Source organism: Patagioenas fasciata, chromosome Z (genome assembly GCF_037038585.1).
Source record: "Patagioenas fasciata isolate bPatFas1 chromosome Z, bPatFas1.hap1, whole genome shotgun sequence".
Classification (NCBI taxonomy): domain Eukaryota; kingdom Metazoa; phylum Chordata; class Aves; order Columbiformes; family Columbidae; genus Patagioenas; species Patagioenas fasciata.
The window spans coordinates 52,624,714-52,645,596 of NC_092560.1; the positions used below are offsets into that span (position 1 = coordinate 52,624,714).

A 20,883-nucleotide genomic window follows, 5' to 3' on the forward strand; every position below is an offset into this window, starting at 1 on the left:
CAGATGCAAGGCACCTTCCCACCACGGCTCACTTACCCCGTTCAGGTTAGCAGTCCATACACCACTGGTTGGGCAGGTGTTTGCCTCTGCGTTTTGATATTCTTGATACAGTTCTCCAATAGTTTTTTTTTATATTGTAGTTCATTTTAATTGCATATTACTTCAAATGTTTCACAATAATCCAAATTCTGCAAAACGCAGTCCTGTGTTGTGGCTGTGATGCATTGTGATTGATGATTTACACTGCTATCCTATTATTATCAGTGTTTAGCTTTAAAATAACTCCTTCTAGCCCCTGAAATTGGTGGTAGCATTCTGGGAGTCCATTTTATCCTTGTGGACACGTGGGTCAGAGGCTGTGGGCAACGCCTGGTACTGGCTGCCCGGGGAGCCAGGCTGGGTGGCTCTGCTCTCCTTCTCAGGTCAGTGCTGCAGACAAGTGAGCAGCCTAGTAAGCTTATTTAAGCACTGTTAACCCTGCAGTCACCCAAACAACCTGGAGGGTTAAAATCACTGGGAAATTCGCAGTTAATTATAAAAAATCCCGGTCTGGAGAACACAGAGGAGCACAGGGCAGGTGTGCATCAAGTAGATCAAAGTCTTCTTACTTGGGAGTAATATCCCCAATAGGAAAGCGAGTCTTTGTCATCACTGCCAGCCCGCACCAGGCTGGTGGGGAGCATCTGCTGGACTGGGGTCTCAACCAGAACCGGTAACTGGTATCTTTTCACAAGTGGGTTGTGCCTCACACTCAAGTTAGTGCTATAGATCAGCCATCAGACTGCTTAATACAGAGGTGGTTTGGTTTAGGTTCTCTTATTCATCATATTTGCAGACTGCTTATCCCCTCTGATCTTTCTCATTGTGGCTTTGAAAATATTATTCTCCATTTAAGGGTTTGCCTGGAACAATCAGTGACTAAGACTGAGTAAAATGGAAAGGTTGAAGATAGGGAAAATACAACACTGAAGGAATGAGGTTTCTGTCTTTCTAATCTTCCTCTAAATCTTACTAGCATTACAAACAGCAGGTTGTTGACCAATGTGTGATATTAGACAAAGTTTCCACACAGTAGGGTTCTAGCTTTTTTTTTTTTCTTTTTTCCTGATTAAGTAACTATTTTTCATGCAATTGGAGAAAGCGTAGTAGAGGCTAGTCTTGTGCATTTATCAGCCATTCACATTGTTTGCCATTTTTTCCATACCACAGATTTTATTTTTTAAAAGCACTATCAGCATCCCTAGAGAGTCACATCCTTCACTTATCATTAGGCACCTATGTCCATTCATCTACTGTCTCTCTCTCCTCACAGGTTGCCTAATTATACTAGGTTTTATACCTTGTGTCTGTCTAGACCAGGGCTGTCAAACCCATTTTCACTGGAGCCACATCAGCCTGGGAGTTGCCTTCACAGGGCCGCATGTAATTTTAGGACTGTATAAATGTAACTAGTCCTAAAGTGAAAATGTGTCCCAAGTGAAAATGAGTTTGACATTCCTGGTCTAGACCATCAAAAAGCCCACCAGTATCTGTGACCAGAGGTATGGAGGTGAAAATCTCTCCAGTGCCTGAAAAGTTTTGTAAGCAGGCCAGGTACTGAGATTGCTTTGAAAATTCCCTAAAAATTGTTGACTAATCTGATATTAAGCTTTCTCATGAGGTTAATGCAGCCTCTTTGTAAAGCCCAAGTCTGACGGTGGATCAGAATTAATTCAGTTTCTTAAGCATCTGCTTACCTCTTTCCATCTTGGCTGGAACGACTGGCATGCCTGGGTACTCGTTGCACTGGGGATTCTGATTTCTGTCACCTACAGAAATAAATACAGTCTATGTCAACTGAGAAACTGAATTTTTCTTTACCAGAAAATGATGCTAATTGAAACAGATATCAGTAAGGAACTGCAGTAATTTCTCAAAATCTGAGATCCGGAGGTATTTTATATTTAAATTTAATTGGTAGATTGTTGCAGTCCTCGTCTGAAGGTTACAAATGGAAAAATATCTTAAATGGAATGTGTAGCATCTGGAGTCTTCCTTATGTGTACACCACTATTAAACAGCAGTTGTAAATCTCAAAAAATGGGAAAAAAAAAGTAACCTGTTCTTCAAAAGACCCCACAAACAGAACCAAAGTTATTTGAATTTGATATGTCTTAGCACATCTCAGAAAAGACATTTTAAGATTCTCTAAGCTTACTGTTTAGTGTGTGGAAGAAAAAAGTCCTATAGTGTAGAAAGAGGAAAGTTATTTAAAATGACAGTTTACACCTATTACATTATTTGTTACTTTTAATGTTATTTTTTTTTAAATCATCAGTTACAAGATGGCTAATTTGTGTTCTTATTTAGTGTTAAATTGGGATGCTTAACTAGAACCACATATATGAAGCAAGAAATATAATTAATTTCATGAAAACCTAACACGAAACTAGGCAAACTTAACATGTGTTAAGTACATCTTTGAAACCAGTGTTTGTTTGGGATCCAAGGGTTGGTTATTGAGGAGTCATTCTGAAAAAAAGCTTGAAAAAAGTGTTTGGTTTCAGCTTTCTGTATCTGAGAAAAACTTCATTTATTCATCCAAGTTATGCTTGAGTAGACAAAAAACTTACTATGATTTTTCTGTTTGTATAAACACCAAGTTGCAAGTAGATTATTCAATTTTATCTTGTTTTACATATCTTCCTATTAATATTTTTAATAACTTTTTTTTTTGCATTCAAATATTCAAAATTGGGTAATTTTGTTGCACAGTAGAACACTGTGCTTTTTTCTGGAGCACATTTTACAGCAGGCCCAGGTATCTTTATTTAGAAACTCATTTGTCAGTGCATTGGATTAAAAGGTCCCTAAATATAATGAATTCTCCTTAATAGTTGGAATTAGGTTATTAGATATTTTTATAGTGTGTAAACTTCACTAGATAACACTGAGTATTTTCAGATTCAGGTCTGTAATGAGATTTAAAAAAAAAAAAAAGGTTAAATAGAGATTAGGGCTATAGACTTTTTCTGACATCAGCAGTCTTTGGAACAGACTGTAAAAAATTATTTTCACAAAAGTTAATCTTCTAGTTAAATTTAGCTGATTTTGAAGGCTCTAATCAGGCATCTTCCTATGACCATAAGTCAACTTTCAGAGTTTTTTCTGCTCTGAATTTATAAAGGAACACATAGATTTTTGTTGCTAAAATGAACTTGTCAACTTGTTGAAGAAAGCAAACAGAATTTTATTGGCAAGTAATATCCTAATTTCAGAATGATCAGCCAAGATACCACACCTAATATTTTGAGTTTATCTATCTGCATTACTCAACTATTTTCTAGTTACTTGGTTTTGTACACTGCAGGTAGAGTAACTGAATTGCACATATTTATGTCCAGTACAGGAAATTAAGCACCCTTGTCCATCTCTGCAGGATCTGACAGCATTGTCAAGTAAAGCAGCTACAGGACCCAAGACAGCTGTTGTTACTTTCTAGCATGGGACCTGAAGACAAAAACCTTCTGATGTCGGTGGATTTTTTGTCAAATCAGGGTTTTGCAATGGGGTTTTAACAGCAGTATTTTTTTGAGTTTAGAGTGTTCATGTGTTAGTGAAGCTGAATATGAGTGGTTTCACGCTGTGCAGCTACATGATTTATTACTTTAACATAGATTTTAAAAGAGCATACTGAAAATGAACTCAAAAGCCTCTTCCTTCTTGAATTTATAGTCCGTTTTATCTCTAAATATTGTTTTCTCACTTTTCTGTTTATTTTCTATTGCTCTCCCAAAGGTTTCTGTAACAAGTGAGATTTCTAAAAAAGCAAGACAAATAAGTAAATAGGCAGCTTCTGCAAATTCAATCAAGGATTTGAAAATCCACTAAAGCAATTTCTCTTCTTATACATCAGGGTGTATAACGAAGACTTCCCTAATTGTTGTCTTGGAAGTATTCATTGCAATGGCACGGAAAACTTACCATCAACAATACAATATAACCAGGTATGTTTGTTTTGGTTTCAGTAAGCTGGCTGATGGCATGTGCAAAGAAATTGAAATCCAAGACACTCAAAATTAAGAGTGCCCTACCTGCACATTAATGTCTCTGATAGGTACCAAATACTTTCATTTAGCAAGGTTAATAAAATTAAAAGTAGATTTGTAAAGTGCATGTGTAAACAGTACTTTTTTAGTTTAGAGACTTCAGTCTGGCATTGTATCCATAAGAAAAGCACGTGTTCAAGAGCTGTCGACCAACTCAGACTAACTACTTAATTTTATTGAAATTTTTAAATACTGGGAAGAGGTTATAATGGTAAACCTAAAACCAAAGTAAATTCAGAAAAAGCAAATATTTGACTGAACAGTTCTATACACAAGCCTGTCTTTTTTGTGGCAGGGCTCCAAAATGAGTCTTTCCTTCTGTGTATTTTGCACCAAAAAAACAAAAAAAAGAAAACACCAACCAACCAAACAAAAACCCAACCAAAACCAACAACACAAACCAGCTAGTAAGTCCAAGCCGAGGAAGACTTGAGAAAACAATAAGTTTTGAATTGAGGCATTCACCAGACTGTTCTGAGGTTAAGAACATTATGTATGAAGGGAGAAGAATGGATAGCATTTCATATCCATCATTTTGTTTTCACCTTCAACAGAGAAGTCCTTGTAAATCTTTCACAAAGTGGAACACTCTCCAACATAATGTAAGAGCAGAACACATTGGTAGAAATTTTGGAACATGATTTTACTATGCATCTCATCAAAGATAGTTAGACAGTGTGGCAGAAATATCTCTAAAACAAAGCTAACTTTGTAAAAATAGTGTAAAGGAGTTCCAGACTCTTTGTGTCTCATTCGTCATATCTAGGTTGCTTGGTTTACAAATAGATATAGTTCCTAACTCTCTAATATACCTGGATCTGATTGTTCTTTTGCATCTAGTGTGTAACATCCTCATCTTCATAACCATCCCTGAATTTGGATGGCTGTCACAGAGACAAGTAATTTTCTTTGTGGCACTTCAATGTCTGATGCAAAAATGCCAGAAAACAGCCTACTTTCAAATACCAAGGTACATTTTCATAATTTAAATTGGAAAAGAATTCTGTGTTATATGATAAGGTGCATACAAAGGCTCATTTAAAATGGCAACCAGTAATGCCATTCATAATACAAATGTGGATGTATAAAGGGGGAACAATGATGAAGGTAATAAAGAATTGGCAGAAGAACTCTTCTGTCTCTATGGCAAGGATTTTAATTTTCTGATACTTTGTTTCATTGAAGAATATGTACACAATAAACAACAAAAAACCCCACATCTTTGCAGCAGAGAGAATGTTTCAGAGCTGAGTATAAGGACATTAGAAATACAGTTTGCAGTTTGTGTTCAAAAAGAAATTAGTAAAGATTAGAAACAGATGGATGGGCCAACTTCTCCGCAGTGAAATCTACTTCTAGCAGAACACAGAAACCTACCCAACAGAAGGTCTTCTGTTAGAGATACAGCCTCAGACTTAAAAGCTACCTTATATTAATCAAGTTCTTATAGAAAACCAGTATCATTTAGGCATCTAACAGCCCTTAATCCCCCTTTAGCTGTCTCCAGCAGTGTTTTGCTGCATCTGATGTTGTCGAAATGTGAACATCTGATTAGGAGACAGAATGTTTCTAAAACAAATACCCTCACATTTGCACCTCAGTCTTGATTCCTAGCTTGGTGTTGGCGAACAAATGTTTGGTATTGAGACAGATTGTTTCTATTTTGCTTATCACACTGCTAGGTGTAGAGAGCTTCTTCTATAAATCCTGGAAAAGTATTTCTGTGTGGATTGAGTAGAGAGGTGTTGTGCGTCCTCTGGAAGCTATGTCGAGGCGTATGAGTGGCAGACAGGTAATTAGAGACAACCTTGGCTTCACCAAGGGTGTAATCCAAAGAGTTGCAGTCAACATGGAAATCAGTAACAAGTGGTGTGACTCAGGGGCCCATACAAGGACCAGTACTGCTCAACATCTTTATTAATGACATAGACAGAGGGATTGAGTACACCCTCATGAAGTTTGTAGATTATACCATGCTGAATGGTGCAGTTAATTTGCTTGAAGTTCGAGATGCCATCCAGAAGGACCTTGGCAAGCTTGAGGAGTGGGCCCATGTGAATCTCATGAAGTGCAAGATTTGGGGCAATCCCCACTGTCTGTACAGACTGGAGGATGAATGGATTGAAAGCTACCCTACAGAGAAGGACTTGGGGACAGTGATAGTTGAAAAACTGGGCATGTGCTTGCAGCCCAGAAAGCCAGCTGTGTCTTGGGCTGTATTGAAAGGAGTGTGGTCAGCAGGTCAAGGAGATGATTCTGCCCCTCTACTCTGCTCTGGTGAGACTCCACCTGGAGTCCTGTGTCCAGCTCTGGAGCCCTCAGCACAGGAAAGACATGGACCTGCTAGAGAGGAGCCAGAGGAGGGACACAAAAGTCATCAGAGGGATGGAACACCACTCCCACAAGGAAAGGCTTACAGAGTTTGGGTTTTTCTGCCTGGTGATGAGCAGGCTCTGAGAAGACATTACTGCAGTTTTTCAGTATATAAAGGGGGCTTACAAGAAAGATGGAGACAGGCTTTTTAGCAGGGCCTGTATTGACAGGACAAGTGGCAACAGTTTTAAACTGAAAACAGGTAGATTTAGGTTAGTTATAAAGAACAAACTTCTTACAATGTGGTTGGTGAGGCAGTGGAACAGGTTGCACAGAGAAGTTGTGAATGCCCCTTTCTTGCAAGGGTTCAAGGCCAGGCTGGACTGGGCTTTGAGCAACCTGATCTATTGAAAGGGGGCCCTGCCCATGGAGGAGGGCTTGGAACTAGGCGATCTTGGAAGGTCCCTTCCAACCCAAGCCATTCTATGAATCTATGATTCTATGAAAATAAATATATTTCCAGTCCTGAAACAAATCAGCTTACATAGAACAGTGGAGATGCACCAGTTTGCCTAAGCTGATGGTCTGGACTTGTGAGCATTTCTTGGCTGCAGAGCTTTTCTTTCTCTAGGCATAACTAAGCATAACTACTCTAGGAGGACTGAAAAAAGTAGTGTCTTATTGAAGGAGGCTTGGGAAGAACTGGCTTTATTTATTTACCTTCCTTATAAGATGAAGAGAACATGAAACCTATTGAGAAACTCTTTGTTGTTCATATTCTCATCCTATCCAAGTACATGATCTTTATCCCATTATCTTTCCTTCTTACTGTTCTCTTGTTTTTTGTTTTTTGTTTTTTCCAAGTGTTACAGATTATAAATTCTCCAGGGCAGGGTCCATGGCCTCATGTATGGGCTCAGTGATGCTCATAGTAGGGCACTGAGTCTCACTATTACCTTTGGTCACACTGCGATATGAAGAGCAGCACTAAATACAGAATGCTGCATTGAACAGATGTGACATTTAGAACATGTGAAAGACCTCATGCAGCTGCATGTACTATTGAACAAAGTTGACACTCAGCATTTCTGACTCAAATAAAACATCCATGGTGGTTTTCCCTTTCATCGTAATATTTTGTCTTATATACCAATACTATGAACTCTTTTACTATTCTGCTCTATAACAGCACAGTAGATCCTTTTTGAAGTAAATTCCTAATCTAATTCCTATTTTCATCCACAGGTAATTATCAAATTTCACTTCAGGTCTTCTCGTTGCTCAGATGGTTGGAGAAACTACTTGAAGTAAAACATTAAGTCATACAGTTAAATTGAAAGGAATGTTTATAAAAATGTTGAAGGTATATCAGGGCAATGACTGTAGTATTTACTTTACCAACTAAGAGTAGAAGAGATATACTTAGAAAGTGCTTGTTTGGCTTTAACGAGCTGAAATAAAAGTTGATGGTAAATACAATTCTCTTCTCACAGAGAACAGACTCAAGCAGCTACGTTTTGAAGACCAGTCTTGGACAGTAAGCTTGGAAACTGTCACGGTGTCCCAGGTTAGTTTCATGCAGTTTATTTTATCTGAGTAGAAACCTAACACAGTAATTGGTTTAAACTTCACTGCACATTTGTAATTTAAGAGCAATCACAATTATCTCAATGTTTGATGTCATGTATCAACACAGAAATTTCCATGAAAATGCATTCTTCAGAAAGGTATACACTCAGTTAAGCTAGTTTTGGTTGAATACTCAGTGACAGAAGTGGCTACTGCCTTTATCTGGGAAAGTATAGCCCTTTTCTCATCTTTCCAGCTGACTTGTGTTGTCCCCTGTGATACTGTCTGGGCTGTGCAACCTAATCAGGTAAGGCGATGGGGTCATGGTGTTAATTGGGACTACAAGAGCATAGGCAGTGGGATGAGGGAGAGAACAGATGACAAACTGTCTTGACTCTGGTGCAGCACTAACTTCTCTGTAGCTTTGGAGGCATTAGGGAAAAGCTGGGCTTGTATGAGTTTTCTGTGCAGTGGAGTGAGAACAGGACATGAGGACATGAGATGGGGAAAAACAGGAACAATTAAACCCCTTACTCATCTTCCATAGTAAATCTACAATTAAGCTCACAGAAGTTGTTCTTTCAGTCTAGTTTTACCATGGTTTTCTTTCTGTATGTGTTCTTGCTTAGCAAAACTTTCTGTATATATCTATCTGTATAATATTGTATCTAGGTACAAGTACCATTTCTCTGCATAGCTAGAACAAAATCAAACTCTCGGATCTATACAACTACACAGACCATCATAAACAAATGCATATAGTCATAAACTTTAGGAGATTTTATATTTCTGATCACTGTCCATTTTTTTGTTATGTGGAAGTCATTAGGGGGGTAGCTTTTCTGCAAAATGTGGTATCTCACCAGTCACAGTATGTCAGATTACACTTTCTAGCACAACAATCTGAAAGGACCATGGCAGGTAGTGCCTGCTCCTAGGTTTTCTGCATTTCCTAGAGAAAGGTTATTGTGACTGCTCCACTGAAGTCGAGCTTTATAAAGGAAGCCAGAAAGTTTCCCCATGAAGCCATGAGAAATCAGTAAGCAATAAGAAAGTCTTGAATTGGTGGCATTGGTTTGCTCATTGTCATGGACCTCTTGAAGAATAAAGAGCAGAGCCTATAGGACTTCCTATAAGGCTTCACTAGGAATCATATCAGCAGAAGACACCCTACGGGAAGACAGAACCTGAATAAGCACTGACAAGTTTAAGAAGCAAAGACACTGTTTGATGAGGATGAAGATGACTGAATCTCTGGTTCCAGAAGCAGGTTTTTACCCCCCACCCCAGGAATACAGTGTGTCTGGATTCCCCCTTAAAGATTCATGGACAATACTCAATTCTAGTGAACAACTCCCATGAAGATCAGCTGTGTTACACCACAGTGGGACTTTGCAGCTGAAAGTAGAATATTTAACATGTTTGTGTATGTACCGTGATGTATTTTGTAAAGAATAAAAATTAATCCAATTACTGTATTTTTCACATTTTTTACTATAGCTCTGGCTACAGTAAAAAAATCAAATATTCTTTTATAGAAACCTCTGGGGAAACCTTTAAGTAAGATTACATGTGTTAGAATTTGGATTTACCAAATTTTAAAGCCAGGAATGACCTACGCAGTCTGATGTTCTGCATAACATAGGCAACGGAATTTTACCCAGTAATTTCTGCATAAAGCTCATAATTAGTCACTGAGCTAAGATATCTTTTTTAGAAAGACAGTCTTGGATTAAAGAGGTCAAATGACAGAGACGACACCACATCCCAAAGTCAGCTGATGCAATAGCTTTTTTCCCTTCACTTCAAAACAAAACAAAATGGTACCTTATTTATAATTTGAATTGAACACCTCCACTGAAGTTGTCATTCAGGACTGCACCTGTGGTAAAAAAGCATCTGCTAACACAAGCATGAACATGTTTTAAGCATGAAAAGTGGTGACTGGAGAAGTAAGAAAATAAAGCAAATGTTCACTGTTCTTGTTCACTCACCTTTTTGAGGCCCCTCACTTTAGCCTTCTGATTGCTTGCTTTGTGAGGGAGGGCCAGGGTTGTGCTGAAGAGCTGCAGCATCTTTTAGGCACCTTTTGAAATGGACTTTGCTATGATCTGATCTTTGGAATGACCATCCTTCAGTGGTTTTGTACCTGTGAGAAAGGAGCATGTTGCTGTAAAGGAGCGGTTCTGGATGCAGCATCTGGTGTGCTGAAAAATTATTTATCTGACTTTGCATTCTTCATGCCAAACAGCGTAGTGCTACTGGACTGAGAAAACCACCAGTGAGTGTTAGCTGGTGGGAAGAGACCTGCTTACCTTTAGGAAGTTTTGATATCCAAGCACCTGAAGATAGTCTGATTTTTTTTTCCTCAATGAGTCACCAAACACATTAATTAAGAGAAATTGCTAAGTCTACTCTTTTGATACATGGTTTTTGCTTTCTAAACACTAGGATCAGAATGCATAGTTCAAAAAAAAACCATCAGTTTCCTTCACCACTCAAAATTTATGTTTAGAACACACAATCAGTCGTAGTTTATGAACCTACATTTAAGATACGCATTCTAGTGAAAAGGCATACTGCGTGGAGGGACTGCTCATAAAAAACCTGGTACCAGGGGACCACAGAGCTCCACACACTCACTGCACATTTGTAAGTTCAGAGCAATCAAAATTATCTCAATGTTCAATGTCATGTATCAACACAGAAAATGCATTCTTCAGAAAGGTATACACTCAGTGAGCTAATTTCAGTTGAATACTTAGTGACAGAATACTTAGTGACTCAGTCCTACATCATGATTTGCAGCTTTTGCCTGGGCTTAAAATACATCAGGTAAACTATATCCTGTACCTGAAGAAGCTAGCCAGGTTTCTTTCTCTGGGGTTAAAAGATAGCAGAGGGCAGAAACAAAGGACAAATTTCCATTGTGATTAATGTGACCCAGTCAGTTCTGTCTCACCTGCACAGTCCCAGTGAGTCCTGTGGACTCCAGAGTGTCTGGTGCCTTTCCACGCTCCATGTGATCAAATCCTTGCTGAGATGTACTTCTTCCAAGAAGCCTGCAAACAAAATGAGTCTACTGGAATATTCATTTGTGTTCTTTTGAATCAGTGGTGGCTATATACCATCTGGAGGGCACCTCATATTTCTTTAGGTTTTAAAATACCATTGAGAAAAAATTGCCTTCCTTTTTACTTTGCTTTCTGTGGCAGCACTCTGATTAGAAAAATAATGCTGTCAATAAATAATGAAGTTTATTTTGTCTAAGAATATAGGATTTAATTTTGTCATTTTCTGGGACAGAAACTGGTTATGTTGTTATTCATAACACATGAAATCATGTTTTCATAAACTATACAGATATTTAAAATACATTATTTCAGAAAGAAGTTCTAAGCAGTGAACAAACTATGTATGTTAAGTGTGAGATAAGTGATATCCTTGAGAAAAACAAACTCAACTCATTTGAACCCATAAAAAACTAAGCAGTGAGGTTAAGCCATAAAATGTGGTGGACACTTTCTCACTACAGTGAACCACTAGACCATTAGGTATGCAGGCAATATGTGTTTGTTTGCTCCCGTGGATACTGAAAGTATTCTGAATTCCTCAAGACTTCAAATATTATCTTATAAAATGTTAAACCAATACCTTTAGGACAAAAAAGGAATCCAACACATGCCACCTAGATTACTAAGGTTGAAAAATAAAAAATCAGGACTCAGACTTCTGGAGAATTTGTTTTTTGATGGAACATATTTCCACTTCAGCTATAAAAAACTCCAGTTTAAACCCCTGTACTTGTTTACACCTGGGAATAATGATGTACCTTATTCAACTTATTTTTTTGAAAAGGTTATTTTTGTTTCAACCAAAGCAACCTTTTTTTTTTTTTTTTTTTTTTTTTTCCTGTATTACAGCATCTTTGAAGTTAGAAGTTACCCTGTCTTTTTAGAGGGAGTTTCCTGTTAAAGAAAACTAGGAAACTAAGAAAATTATATGCCTCAGTCCAGCAGAACAATTTATTGTTGTTTATGTCTGCAGTGGACCTAACAGCAACACATACAGCAGCAAGTTTTCTTTCTGGGAAAAGCAAACAAATGCTGTCCTCATTTTGTTAATGAACAGATAGAATAGATAGATTTTTCAGAGTTCACCGAAAGTTAAACATTCTGAAAGAGACAAAAACACACTAAATAGGCTTCTTGAAAATAATATGCGTTGGGAAAGAAACAACTCAGAGACTGCATTGATGTGAAGACTGTTGTGAAAGCAGTTTCTTAGAACAGAGCTTTGCAATAGTTTTTCCACTTCTAAATGCTGATTGCTGGGTTTTTTTAATGCAAATTTCTGTGGCATTAATTCTGGGAATTTGTCCAGTTAAACACATTCTTCCATTTAGCCCAAGAGGAAACTCTCGGCAGCAATTCTGAATTGCTTTTATTTTAACAAGATTGATGTGGAAACCTTTCTTTTGTTTTGAGAGACCCTTAGACCTATCGTGTGCAATACAACGATATTTAACCTCAGAAACAGAGCTTCTTCAGAGCCGATGATGGGGCAAATAAATATATAACCCTCGATTAAAAAGAGGAAAATACCAAGCCATTCAGGAACACTGGCCTTTCCAGCTAACAACAATATTCTGTGTGTTCATTGCCCTCTCCTGGTTTAATCTGGTAATTTGGGGGGTTTAAAATATCTGAAACTGGTCTCTTGAGAACATTATGCATTCCTCTGACAGACCTTTTTCTCTTTCCAGCCCCATATATCACTCATGAACGTGTTTCTTCAGGTAGTACGAACTACCTCTCTCACAGTGCATGTGAAACAAGCTAAGAGACAGCACTTGAGTCAGACCTGGTGAACTCTCTTTGCTCTCTGTGCTGTTGCGGTATTTGTCTGTGACATTTACTTATGGCAATGCTTGAATATAAAAATTATTGATTTTGATAACATTCTGCATTATATACTTCCAAACCCAGGAAGCCATTACAGGTAGGGATGTCTTAGAGGGCAGAAGTGTTATGTTTCTTCACGAAGAATATGAGGCCCAGTTTTAGCAGTTTGTTCAGGGCAATGCCCAGACAAGTTCTGAATATCTCCAGGGATGAAGGTCCCACATGCTTTCTCAGCTCATTCAAGTGTTTCACCATCCTCACAATAAATCATTTTTCTTAATATTAAGTCAGAGTTTCCCATGTTCTGATTCGAAGAGGTTGTTCCTTAGTATAAGACCTTTCACTTCATAAAGGGGAAAACTGATAAGGGCAGAGGAATGACAGAGGTTAAAAATCATGACTGATGCAGAGAAGTCGAATAGGGAGAAATTTTTTTAGTATTCAAAAATATGACTATTTGCAAGTTTCTATTTAAAAAAAATATTTAAAAAAATCATTTTTTCAGCAGGATATCATTAGCTTGTGAACTCAATAATGCTAGATAACGTAAGGAGTACAATGCAGGAATTGAGAAAATAATGAAAGACAAAACCATAAACACCTATTAAAACCAGTGATCTGAAAGTAACTGTGCTCACAAGGGCTGCAACGTGCTGACTTCTGCAGGTTAAGACTGTCTTTCCAGGACGGATCGCTCCAGGTACAGACTCTTGGTACATTATCCCCCAGCCATCCTGTGCTGGGTACTAGCAGGGGCAACATACATTACACAGGTGGCATATGTGGTACAGTTTTTTTAATTAGAAAGCCCAGGGACTGTGTTTATTGGCCAGAAGAATGAGAAATTTTAAGTGCAGTTTTGAAGTAATGAGATGGAAAACACATTGAAAAGAAAAGTAGCTCGGAGTCTATGTAAACAATGTTATGTAGCAGCCTGGGATCTGATTTCCATTGTTCATAAGCATTTGACACGGTCTCCCACAGCATCCTTGTTGCTAAACTGAAGAAGTGTGGTCTGGATGATCAAGTAGTGAGGTGGACTGTGAACTGGCTGAAGGAAAGAAGCCAGAGAGTTATGGTCAGTGGGGCAGAGCCTAGTTGGAGGCCTCTATCTAGTGGAGTGCCTCAAGTGTCAGTACTGGGTCCAGTATTATTCAGTATATTCATCAGTGACTTGGATGAGGGAATAGAGTGCACTGTCAGCAGGTTTGCTGATGACACCAAGCTGGGAGGAGTGGCTGACACGCCAGAAGGCTGTGCTGCCATCCAGTGAGACCTGGACAGGCTGGAGAGTTGGGCGGGGAAAAATTCAATTAAATGTAACAAGAGCAAGTGTAGAGTCTTGCATCTGGGTAAGAACAATCCCAGGTTCCAGTATAAGCTGGGGAATGATCTATTAGAGTGCCGTGTAGGGAAAAGGGACCTGGGGTCCTGGTGGACAGCAGGATGACCATGAGCCAGCACTGAGCCCTTGTGGCCAAGAAGGCCAATGGCATCCTGGGGTGTATTAGAAGGGGGGTGGTTAGTAGGTCGAGGGAGGTTCACCTCCTGCTCTACTCTGCCCTGGTGAGACCACATCTGCAATATTATGCCCAGTTCTGGACCTCTCAGTTCAAGAAGGACAGGGAACTGCACAGAGCAATGAAGGTGATTAAGGGAGTGGAGCATCTCCCTTATGAGGAAAGGCTGAGGGAGCTGGGTCTCTTTAGTTTGGAGAAGAGGAGACTGAAGGGTGACCTCATTAATGTTTATAAATATGTAAAGGATGAGTGGCACGAGGATGTAGCCAGTCTTTTCTTGGTGACAGCCAATGATAAGACAAGGGGCAATGGGTACAAACTGGAACATAAGAGGTTCCGCTTAAATATGAGAAGAAACTTCTTCACAGTGAGGGTGACAGAGCACAGGAACAGGCTGCCCAGGGGGGTTGTGGAGTCTCCTTCTCTGGAGACATTCAAAACCCACCTGGACACATTCCTGTGTAACCTCATCTAGGTGTTCCTGCTCCAGCAGGGAGATTGGACTAGATGACTTTTCTAGGTCCCTTCCAATTCCTAACATTCTGTGATTTTGTGATTCTGTGATAAGGAAATCATTCTGGATTCTCATATAGTCTGAAGATTCTTACTGGTATATATATCCTCTTGTATGTATCAGGTGTTTGTTTTCGCGTGCACCGCAAACTATTATGGGGATATTGTGAGGATATATGAGTATATATATATTTATTATATATTCACACATACATGCAGATGTGTTTGTATGCATAAAATGTAAACAGAATTACTACATTTAATGCAGAAATGTATTCTCCGATTTGCTGCCCTCTGTTCCTGTGAAATGAGAGTGCTGGAGTAGTAGAAGATAATTTAAAGGCCCACACCTGGGCGAAGACCCTCATAGCCAAGGAAGTGGGTGGGACAGCCACCTAGCCAGGTGTCTTGCAAAGGCACCTTCATAATGCTCACATCAACAGTGAGACTGAGGATGAGAATGAGGCATAGTACTGAACAATCCTGTATTTTCCTGCTTTGAATTCAAGGCCCTGTGTTTTATAACACAAAATCTAATTCCTCCTATGTGTAATTTCTAATTTACTAAGTCAGCAGTTTCTCTTTTTTTTTAGAACAATTACATGATGATCTGCAATTATTCAAGCAAAGTTTTGGATCTCATAAATCCATAGACTCTCACAAACATGCCAATACAGAGTTGTCCTGAAAGCCAGTATACTGGAATGCTCTTGAAACTTCACTTATCCCTTAGCTATGTTATTTATTAATCTTCTCCATTTGAATATAATTCCATTCAGATCTCAAATTGTCCAGGAGGAATGTTGGTGGTTGCAGGACCTCCCAGGCATATGAAAAGTCTCTAACTTGCGATGGGTTGAGGCTTAAACTGGATGTTTATACTGAAGATTTTCTCTAAAATAACTTCATAGGGCTCCCAAAATAATCTGCCAGATTTAGCAGACTTTCTTGTAGGTCTTAGTGGAAATGTCTGCATCCTGGAATCTGGCTTTTATATAACATAGTAACACGAAGATGAGTTTGGACTTTTGGTTGTCCTTATGGCTAAAGAAATAACGGGACTGTTAGTATACCAACGTTACCAAATACATTAGTCACTGGATGTTGTATGCTATGTTGTACTAGGTACATCTTCAACCAGATTATGAAAGAGGTTACATCATGTATTGGATAGAGGGAGTGAATACATAAGGCATCTAAGTGTTTTTAAGTTCAGTGCAGGAGAACCCTATCATTTTAGTTGAAAATAAGGAGATATTCCAGAAGAGGATATACTTAGATTATTCTTTATATGTATACATGGCTTGTTCAGAATAGGTCAAGTATTCCAAATCCATGAAAAACTGCATGTTTTTCAAGGAGAAATAACACATTACAATGAAGTGTTAGAAAGGTAAACATCACTTGGGCTTTCGTTCACCAAATCTTCATGTTTACACAGTAGTTTTTCTACTGAGGCTGAGGGTGTATTTTTAATTTCTATCAAGACAGTTGGTGAAACCAACTTGAATTCAACACCCAAAGACTTTGTGCGGTTTCATATCTATTTTCCATTTAGCTTTTACTTTGTGTAAATTTTACAAGCTAAATTGTCTTTTATCATCATCATCATCTTGCCATTTATTCTTATATAAGGTAGCCACTTGCTTCTCTTCTCTGATTTCCTTATCAGGGGTATGTGGGGGGAAGAGCAGCTAATTGTATTTTTCAAATGGTAGCACCATATTAATATCCAGAGGGAGATTTTTAATTATATATTTAAAATATTATATGTTTTGTGGCATTTTGTGCTCCAAACTCCTTCCTTAAGTGATAAGATTTATTTAACTGAGAACAGAAAATACAGTGGAGATTGAAAAGTGGCAAATATTTTTCTTTTAAAAACATATACAATGCATTTAGCAAACCATAAATTATAAAGCAATTCTAAATGGAGAACTGGGCATTATCTAATGTAGTGCAAGACAACAAGTAAAAAGCAATATCTTAAATGCAGTCTAGATGAAGTTAGGTCATATATGGTCAGCTCCAACTCTTTGAAAGTAAACTGCTATAAAATACTGCACTACATAGTGATAATAGCTCAATGGATGACAGCTTTTGGATCACTGCTAACTAACCTTGTTGTCCAGCACAGTGCTAGGAAGTGCTGTGTTGCTTGAGGTACAGTATGTTACATGAGATGAGGGTGGAATTACGGTTCAAATAACTTTCAGCCATTACATATGTTGAGAAGTTCAAGAAAGAAAGTATGTTAGCCTTGGCATAAAAGCTGTTACTATATGAATAACAGCTACACCCACGTAAATTCCCCTTTATACTTGCAACATATTGAACCATGCAAAAAATAGTTATAATTTATTTTCTTGTTGAAACAATGTATTTATCATGTATAAGTGAACAAACCAAGTTTTGCAAGGCTGATGTGCCAATAGTATTTATAATTCACATATACTTCAACTATATAAATAAAGCCAAGTTAATAACTTAGCAGAAGGGTGTTTTTAGTTGTCAAACAATTACATCCTGAACTGTCTCCAGCCAAAAATAAATTCAAGAATTTTTGTATAGTCAAAACCAGATCGAAGTCTATATGAAGCTTTAGTTATACCTGTAGATGGTACTTAGATTTTTTTGGAGGTCGTGGCAATATGATGGTCTGTGATTCCTCCTTGAGATGATTCTATGCTTCTGGCTCAAGTGTGGTTTTCCCAAATACATTTTCTCTGAACTGTTCATTTGCTTTGGGACATAAGGCATTGCATATTCTCCTTTTTTTTCTTCAACTGTTTTTTCTCTGGCTACTCTTTCGAATAATTCACTCCAAGTGAGCATCACTGTAAAGCCATTTTATCAAACCCACTTTGTCCCAACTAAGTGAACATTATTCTTGTATTGTTTTTTACTAGCTACTGATTATTCCCTTCACACAATTTGGCAATAAATGGTGCTGCAGCTGGTGGTCCTGACGTTCCAGACTTTTAGTCAGTATGAACCTCTTCCAACATATGAACAAAAGCACTAGTTGCTTTAGTTGGCTGATCAATTTTACAGGAAAAGGATATTATCCCCAAATATTATTGCAGTTTTTAGTCAAAGTAAATACGAGATACTATTTGTGAAGCAAAACACACCTGTTTTAGCTTGATCTACAAGGATAAGATGGGGAAGATCTTCCACAAGTTATTGAAGCAAGAAACATTGGAGCACATAGTCTTGTACTGGCATAGTTATCATGCTTTAGCCTCGTTCCTGGAAAGAGTGTAGTGCCATATATGTATGGATAATTTTTGGTTCTTTCCTTGCATACAGGGACATGAAGTATAGAGACAGGAAAAGTGGAAAAGCTGAAATGGTCATTTTTCATTAAAAGTAGGTGTCACATTATGTCTGACGTAAGTGAATAAATAATTCCATAAAATGGACAGTAATCCAGTTTCTAAGTAAAAGTACTACTAGGCAATTTAATGATTTTTATGTATGCGGAAAGTGTTTCTGTCATGGTTTCAGTAAGAGTTAAAGGTGCAAAAATCCCTGAGCTAAGGAATCATAACAATATTTTAATGAAGTACTTATTTTTATTGTAAACTTTCTGGCAAAACAGCCAAATCACATCTGTACTGCTATGGAAAGTAAAAGGTTGACATCCATATAGATTGTCTTTTCCTCCAGCAAAAGAATTCATAGGGGCATCCTCTCAAGGCTTAGTCAATTTGCCACTGTCCTGACCCCCACACACTCTCTAAAAATGAATTAAAATAGTTTTTGTTTGATCTACTGACTCTGTCTTTATGTGCCATTAAATACTAAAACCAGGAGAGGTTTTATTTCACATATACATTGACCAACCCATTACAAATCACTGGTCAGCAGGAAACTGTCAGACGAGTTTCTCTGGGGTAGAACACTCTTGAAACCTATTGCCTAATAATATCCTCTTTTTCTCTTTCAAAAACATAATCTTCTCATTTCCTCCTATCAGTAATTTGTACTCTAGTTCTGTTTTGAGAAATAACAAAGTTCTGAAAAGGCAAAAAAAAAGCAACTAGGAAAAATAAATATCTCCGAGAATCAAATAGATGAGGAGTGGAAAACTGCTCCTTGTGAAAACATAATTGTTCTTCAAAAGAGTGATTAAATGTGAAAGCATTTCCTTGTTTACCACTCTTCAGGGTCCAGTGCAGCCACAATGTGTATGCATTACATACATAATTTTAACTTTCAGAAGTTTCTCAATAGCAGAATTTTCTTCTTCCTTGCCCACATGATGCACTGCATTTTATTGCTCATAGTTTGTGTAAAGCTCAGGCCGTTAAGAATTAAGGGGCTGTTACAGGAAGGATTACTAGTCCCAATAGCTCAGAATTTGTTTCAAAACCTATAGTTTCTGTAGTTGCCTTCAGAATCCCTTTATTTATAATACTTGTTATAGGTGTAAACTCAAATAGATGTAACACAGATTGAATCCGATATGCTTTAATCACCACTGTCCACAATAGATTGCTTTTTTTTTCAGCCAAGAACTGACACTCTTTATTGCCTTCCACATTTGAAATGCACTACAACTCCCTTAATCCTCTTCCTGCTACCTCTATGTTCTTTCCAGCTTTGGCACCCCAGCAGCGAAATTGAGGGATATTTTATGGTACAGATTGACCGGGTAAGTTATGGGCAGGAGACAGCTGTGTGAGCCTAGTTCAGTCTGCACCAATGCCGTGAATAACTGCATCTGTGGCTGTTTGCATTGCCTCATAATGCCAGGAGTGTGCAAGTTTCCAAGTTACGCTTCCTCCTTCTCCTCATGCTCTCACTTCCCCTTTTTCTTTCTTCATCCCTCTTTTCTTCATATGCAGAAGCACACACTCTGTATATGGCTTTTCTCTTTGTTTAGATGGCTGAATTGTTGTAGATACAGTATTTGTTTTATTTTGCTTATATTTCCTTTCTGTTTAATCTTCACACCTGGTATAATCTATGGGTTTTCATAATGCTTTCTGGAAGGTGACAGAGGGATGTAGAGAAATTTGCTGGAAAAGAGAACAGGAAGAGTATCTTTACAAATCTTTAACATTAGTAAACTGTAAGTTTTATAACACATTCCAGTCACAAATTGTTGTCACTTTGCATTACATAATGTTCCAGAACATAGTAAAATAGCAAAACGTGTGTTATTGCAAGCACCTCTATGTACAGCTAGTGCACGTTTGTACAGGGCATCCATGGCAAGGTTTTTGTAAATGGAATGCTGCAGGGGTGGCCTCTGTGCGAAGAGACAAGAGGTTGCTTTGTGCTGGCCACAGACATTCCAATCAGACCCACAACAGGACACAGCTGAGACCCTCAGCCACTCTGGTCATGCCTCTGGGAAAGTGTGTTTAAGAAAACGCAGAAAAAGCCAGGTAGGCAGAAGGAACAAAAAGGTGTATAAACAGCACAGGGAAACACGAGAGCCAGAGAAAAAGTTGAAATTGCTCCATGGCAGAGAAGATATTCACCACAACCCACGAAGAACCCGTGCTGGAGCAGGTTTATCCAGAAGAACTAGAGCCCATGAAGAGGATCCACACCGGAGCAGGGGAATGGTGTAAGGAGGAAGGAACAACAGAGAGGCAACCACTGTGTACTGACTGCAGCCTGCCCTGCAACACTCAGGGTGTGACAGAGGAGTCAGAAGTGAAGGAGTGAATGTAGGCCTGGGAAAGGAGGGTGGAAAGGTGGTTTTATTGATTGTCTTTGTTTCTCACTATCTGAATCTATCTTAATTGGCGATAAAATAAATTAATTTTCCCCAAATCAAGTCTGTTTTGCCCATGACAGCAACTGGTAAGCAATCCCCAGTCTTTATGTCTACCCATGGACTTCCTGAACCTGTTTTATCTCCCAGTCCTGCTGGAGCAAGAGTTCTGAGCAGCTGGGTGGGAGTTTGACTGTTAGCCAAGGCTAACCACCACAATGTACTACTGTGTTATGGTGGCA

General features: G+C 38.4%; 1 protein-coding gene across 1 annotated transcript in view; it reads left to right on the forward strand.

The window, feature by feature from the left end:
- Positions 1–3,893: 3,893 nt before the first annotated feature.
- Positions 3,894–20,883, forward strand: part of ZNF475 (zinc finger protein 475) — a 52,944-nt gene continuing 35,954 nt past the window's right edge. Inside the window, exons 1-3 of the mRNA XM_065861531.2 lie at positions 3,894–3,986; positions 7,895–7,968; positions 8,227–8,277. The gene's annotated coding sequence lies outside the window, so the exon portion shown is untranslated. The remainder of the gene's footprint in view (positions 3,987–7,894; positions 7,969–8,226; positions 8,278–20,883) is intronic.